Below are 7439 nucleotides of genomic sequence, written 5' to 3'. Positions count from 1 at the left end.
TGAACATGCAATTTGAATGCTAACCTGCTTTACTTGTCTTACTATGTCTTGCTTGATTTTTCTGTGCCACGATATGGTAAAGCTAGATAGATGATAATGTGATTAACTCTATGCATAATGTGCATTGGCTTTATGCAATGTTGAGCGGTTAAATGGTATGTTTACTTGTTCCCTTTCTATAGCATAAGAGCATATTAGTATGCATGATATTTAGTTAGTGACATATGGCATTCTTGCATTGCATGTTTGGCATGATTATTGTGGTTTTTGCTATTGAGATTTCTATAAAATCTCACTCTTTTCATGTTTAATTAATCAACAATTTAGGAGTTAGAACATTCAAGAAGAGGGGCAAGGAGGTTATGATGGAATGAGGATTGACTATGCTTATTTGATTTATGATCTTATGTGAACTTGTCATGTAAATTTGTAATAATTTATGTTTGGAGTTTGGATACTTGTATTATTGATCTTGATAGCTATAATGGACTCAAAATGGTGTTTGAACACGTGGTAGGTGAATGGAATAACCATATGATGTCAAGGAAAGAGAATAATCAAGAAAAACCATTAAAAAAAAGGGATAAATTAACCTTAATAATGCCTAAATTTCATGCCAACATAATTCTGGTCAAATGAATGGATTTTGGGCTAAAACTTGACAAATATATAGATCATATTTTTATCTTTAAAACAAGTGATATTTCATTAAAATTAGAGTTTGTACAAAAAGTTGTGCCTATCTAAAGTTAGGCATAAATTCTAAAAAATTGGAAATTTACCATCTGAATAGTACTATTTTGTGCAAATTATGGTAATGATTGATAAAGGCTTGGTACCAGAGAGTATTTTTTCTCTAATGATCATATTAAAAGCTTTAAATATAACTTAGAATCACTTCATTTTGATTTTTTTTAGAATTAGTTATGATTTTTCAAAGTTTACCTTTAGTTTAGGATTACATGTGTAACCCAAATTTAATGAATTTTGAGTTTTTCTAACTTAAGGCCATGATAAGTGATTCCAATTGGTTCTATTTGAATGTTATATGGTTTAAAAGGAAGGTGTTGTATTACTTGATCAGGTACTCAAAGTAAACAAGTTTAATCACCAAAATCATACTTACTTGGTTACTTACTCAAGTAAAACTCAAAAGGAAAACTTTTACAAAAAGTTCAAAAACTGAAAATACTTTTAACCTAAAATATTTGACACTATCAAACTAATCGTATCTAACATTATTCTTCTTTTTGAATTTGATGATGGCAAATCTTTATGAAAAATAAGTTCCAAGTTAAATATAACAAACATTTTTTATAACCATCTCTCCCCCTAGTTGACATTACTAAAATGTTTGAAGAGTAGTTAAGAAATCATTTCTCCTGTCATCAAAAGGAATATATCACCCTTCTCTCTTAACGTGATGCAAATATAGAAAAGTTTTTCATGAAAGCAAATAAAGCAGGAAAAAATATAACGAGTTTAGAAATACTCATTTAGATTCAGCAAGTTGATGAATTGATCCATGAAGTCCATTGCCTTCCTTTCTCACAATGTCAAATCATCCTCTAATATATATTTTGGTCGAATCCAAGATTCTTCATTTTGATATGATCATCTCTTCACAATTGGCATGTTAGGCATAGTGATCATTCGTATCGGTGTATCTAATATCTCTTTGAAGTTTGATGCTAATAATCTTTTGAACTTCAATTACTTATCCTGTTTTTTTCATTTCTTGATTCCATATTAAATTTTTAATTCTAAAACTTGATCATTCTTCCTTGTAGTTTACCAAAGGACTTTCTTTTAGATATCGAATTCTCCTATCATAAATTCAACAATTTTCTTGCAAGGGCAATAGTTAGTACAATCAAATATCAAATGTATAAAAAATCCTTTTTGTATGAACTTTTAGAGAGAAAATTATAAAGAGAAAATACAAGAGCAACTCGTCATCAAAACTAATCAATTAACAGTAAATGCAGATGAGTATGCTATTTTGACAAAGGAGATAAGCTTTTAAGATATAAGATACATGTGAATGTGAAGCTCTCCTGTAATCAATACATAGTTAGATTTGAATCTCTTCGAGTCAAGTAGTAAAATAGCAGTTGGTTTTTGAAAACATTTTGAAAATGATTAAGCTTTAGTGAATTTATTCATATAACCCTTGATAACTCGAGTCAAAGTAACAAAACTTATATCTCAAACTAAAATGACAAAATAGAAAAGTTTCAAAAATATATAACTAATATTCCAAAATTCTACTTGAGATCTTCTTTGAGTCTTCTATTACTCAAGTACTTGCTTGAGTACTCTAATTTAATTGACTTAATTGCAGCTTAGTTGCATTAGTCCTTGCTTACTTGAAGATTGTTTAACTTGGTCTTTACTTAGAGATTTGCTCAAATACAATCTTGGATTATAAATGTTTTGACACTTAAGTCCCTTCATTTACTCACCTGTATACACGAGCTTTGACTTATTCAAGTAAGGGCTTGAGTAAAATCTCTTTTCTTCTTTCTTTCATTGATTACTCAAGTACATGTTGCTCTAGGACTTATTCAAGTAAAGCACTTAGCTTAACATACTCTGTTTGCTTATTTTTTTTATCTACTCTAACACATATTAAGTTTTCCTATAATATCTCCTAAATTATAAATCCTTTTGATATGAAACTTGATTCATATGAAGCTAGACTCAAAATAAGATTTGTGGACACCAAGATGAGCTTCAAAGAGTTTCATTTGAAGGAGATATATTGCTCAAAATATGCCACTGAGATTTAATACCTTGTCTCTGTCCTTTAATCACAATGTCAGTCACAACTTTCAAAATATAGCGAATTTTAGAGTAAGACCTATTGCTTTTAAAAGTATACTTAAGAGTTTTTTAATGATAGGTCATTTGCGAAATTTAGAGTTGAATTAAGAGAATAATGGCTATTCAATTGACCTCTACTGGCTTCAAACTCAAAAGTACTCAAACATATCTTCGAGTCAAAAACATGAAGTTTAGTTTTCTAGTTCTTGTACTCAAGTAGCTCCAAATGACAAAGTGACTTTATTTAGATACTTATTAAAGCCATCCCTCATTTTCTATATGATTCCCAATCTTACTCAATAAGTAATCGAGCCAAAGATAGTCTTTCATACTCTGTTTCTTTGATGAATTTGAAATCAAGTCTAAATGTTTTGATTCTCCATCTAAACATGTTTGATACTTATGAAAATGTCTTAGATCATCTAACAACATGTTTAGTAGGTGATTAACTCACAATGGATTTATGATGTGAAGAGTCATCTTTTGTTAGAAGCTTTTAATGGCTAGTTTCAACGGTCACATGCTTCAAGCCAAACAGAAAAGAGATGCTTACTGGTCAAATGCTATTATCATCGATAAATAGAAGAGCATTAAGATTCACAGAAAGAAGGGAGATCAAGTATGCACATAATGTCAAAATGTTGAGATTTTGAATTTCTCACGTCTACAATTAAAGCTCCATAATTATGTTCTCATCATGCTTTAGTGTTTAAGAAAATTTACTTCATAGAGAATAGAATGCTTTCATTGTAAACATCAATCTTTATGAGAGTTACTCAAGATAAAGGGATCTTAACTGGGAAATAGATTGTAACCTTACAAGTTGTAAGGAAGAAAGGTTCTCAAGTACCAATAGAAAACTTGAGAGAGTTGTAATGGTTCTTAAGTACCCAATTTGAGCTTGAGAGATATAGTGGATTAAAAATCTTAGAGGTCTTTTGGTGACTAGATGTAGGTTTAATCAACAACCAATTTAATCCCTTCTTGGATAATCAGCCATTCTCACATAGCTATGGCAGAACAAAGGTATTGCAACATTGATTTCATAAATAGAACCAAATCAAAATTCAAAGCCTGAAGGAAATCCATCTTTCTTATAACAAGTCTCTTTGGTATGGCAAGGTTTCCCATGGTAAGAGCATTGGTTTGTTAATGAACCACCATTCAGCTTGGCAAGACGTGGTGGCCCTTTCTTACCATAATCTTCGTTTTCTGAAGAACCAAAAATAGGAAGAACGATTTCTCTTTCTTGTTGAAGAACCGAAGAAAATACTCAATTGATAAGAGGAAGAGGATTAAGAAGCATAATCTTAGATTTTACTGAACTATTTTTTTCATTCAAAACTTTCAAAAATCTAATTACAAAAGCCTCCTCCCTATGAGTGCAAGCACTCTAATTGATCGATATGAGCAAGCCTTAATAGGACGGATATTAATGAGTTCATCCCAAAGAATCTTTAATTGAGTATAATACTCACTTACACTCAAATTTCCTTGCTTCAAGCTATAGATCTCCTCCTATTTTTTGGCCTGATATAGACCTCCTCTTAAAGACCCATAATTCTAATATTAAACTAAGAATACCTCAATCGAAGATCATTCCAAATCTCTGTAGTATCAAGCAAGATGATGCTCTTAGCGATTGTGGGAGAAAGCAATTTCGTAAGCCAAACTTGGACAAGGTTATTACACCGTTCCCATGCCAGAATCAAAGGATCGATAGATGGTGAATGGGAGAAAGAACCATCGAAAAATTTAAGAATGCTCTTTACCAACAAAGCCATTCTCATGGCGTGCAATCATCCATGATAATCAAATCTGTCTAGTAGTGGAGCAATTAAAACTAGGGCAGAGTTCTAGTTTGGATGAATGTCATATGGACTAGACTAGTCAATAGGGGAATTGGAAGCCATGAGAGAAGCTTTGAACAAGGACGAAGAAAGAGAGATGGAAAAATCAAAGAAGGAGAGAAAAAAGGAAAATGTGAAAGAAAGAAAAAGTAAAATCACAAAAAGAGGCTTCAGAAGGCTCGTGATGCCATGAAACTAAATAAGGGGGGAAATGACTTGCTTTCTTATTAATAAAATTGGATATATATATATATATATATATATATATAGACGCACACATACACACACAAAAGAGTATGAAACTGCATACACCAGTGAATAGTAACGGATTGTACAATGGTTATAACTTATTATATAACAGAATAGCTATTCTATATCGGACAATAATTATGATTTTGAATTTACAACCTATTTCAGCTATATACAAATTTTTTCTTTTTCACACATGGTTAAAGATACATTGTACGTAGCTAAAGAAGAGCTAAACTCTTCGTTTGTCAAAAAAAAAAAAAAAGAGTTGCACTCGCTCAAGAATTTCGGTCCTTAGCCACCTTTCTAATTAGGGATACTTGACCAATTTTCCCATCATTTTTCAATCATGTTTTTCCGATTATACTCAAAATCCAAACACACGTTTAAGTTAAAAGTGATTCATAATTCCTTCTTGTCTTAATTTGATTTTAAAAAATTTTGTTCATTTTTTTGCCAATTTTCTTTTTTAAAACGGAACAAAATTTGATCCTTTTAACTTATTGTACGTAACTTTATTTTTTGAAAAAACAGGAAATTAGATATCCCCAGCAACGCAAACGCAAGTTAAGCAGAAAATGTAGATAAATTAATATCCAGGTCCCAAAACATAAGAAATTTGTTAGCATTAACGAATTAAAACTAATTAACTACTGTGACCATTAAATCATGATTGTTAATTATTCATTGGCTTTTATTTTGATATATTAAAAACGGTATTAGGCCAATTAACATATTCCTTTTTGGGAAAAAAAAAAGCATATTCTGTGGGCCATCAACGGCTAATGAACATATTAAACATCGCTAAAATAGGAAGATTTAAATCAGTTTCATAAATTAATGAGCTTTTGTGGCTTAACATTCTTTAATTTTTGTCCACTGTATAAAATATTTAGGTGCATGTATATTGTCGCGCATATTGTAGCTAGAAATAAAATATTACACAAAACATTTAAGAGAAAAGAAACTCTAAATAATCGGATAAACATTCTCTCAAACTTGGATCAATGCAACAATAACAATGACGACATAAAACCAAAAATAAGCCAAAGAATACGCGGTAATAAATCCATATGGACTCGCTGGTCCAAAAAAAAAAAATCAATACGGACACGAAAAAATATTATAAAGGAAGAAAACATTAAACAAAATAAAATAAAATACGAATTGAATTAAAGAAATAAAATTAAAATTCAGATGCGGTTTTGGCGGCTGAATGGACGCGGAAGGTCAGGTTCAATGTTCTCAAATTGACGCACGCGTAAACGGGGGACCCATAAAAAAGTTATAAATAATTAAAAAGCAGGTTCAAGTTGTCAACTTGTAAATTTAATCAAACTGATAAATAGTAAGATATAGAACCATATCATATAAATTCACCAGAATATATCTTTATTATATAAAATCATAAAAATTGGGAAATATTTTTAATTTATATCTAAATTTTATTTGAATATATCTCATATCATACTAACTTATTATTTTTTATGATAGAGAGTATGAAAATAAGACACTATCTATATCTACTCAAAGAATTCATACTGTACTACCTCTGGTTTTAATTATAAGAGTTAGTTGATTAATTTGAGAAGATTAAAAAAATAAGTTAAGTTAGTTATTTATAATAAATAGGGGTTGTCTTTTCTAAAATATTTTTACTAATCAAATGTATTTCCTAGAACTATTATTATTAGAAAGACTAACTTTAGAAAATAATACATAAATATAAGAGATAAAGTGGATTAGGGTCTTGTATTTAAAGTCAAAATAAATGTCAAACATGATCTTATATTAAGGATCGGAAGTAGTATCATCTTATAACGTTCAGAAAACCTACGCTTAAATAATTATATAACATAATTACAAAAATACCAAGGAATGGATTCATTTCTTCTATTTTATTAGATGTATTGGCATTTTGTTATTTAAAAAATTTTAAAAATTTATTCTTAAGTACTCATAGTTTTATCCTATTCTTAATAAAATTTTTATATTTTTTTTATTAGTTCTTTTTCCTCAATTATAAACATTAGTTATTAATTATATCTCACGTAAATGCTGACTAAACCGTATGTAAGTTACCATATAAGATACAAATGAAACAGAAGATTATGAAAATAAAATGATTGAATAAAATTTATTTATTATCAACGTAATAAAAAAGTTATTCTATTCATAATAGTCTCTTTGCATTTATATATAATGGTTGATTTTGATTTTGTTTATATCTATGTGATAAATTTAATCCGATTGTATATGCTGAGTGAGTGCCACGTAATTAACTACTGAAGTTACTTTCTCTTATAGATTAACAAATTATAAATATACGACTAATTAATTGAAGAAATTGTAAGAACTCAATAAAAAAAATTGCAAAGACATGAATACAAATTAGGTAAAACTGTAAGGATTTTCACATTAATTTTTCCTAAAAATATTTCATATCTATTATAATTTTATAGTCAAAATATCTTTTAAAAAATTTTTAATCAAGCTTTTTAAGAACATTGCAAG

The sequence above is a fragment of the Neltuma alba genome, unplaced genomic scaffold, assembly GCF_004799145.2.
Source record: "Neltuma alba isolate B1F8T4 unplaced genomic scaffold, ASM479914v2 tig00011656_pilon, whole genome shotgun sequence".
Taxonomy (NCBI): Eukaryota; Viridiplantae; Streptophyta; class Magnoliopsida; order Fabales; family Fabaceae; genus Neltuma; species Neltuma alba.
This window is presented reverse-complemented; position numbering follows the sequence as displayed.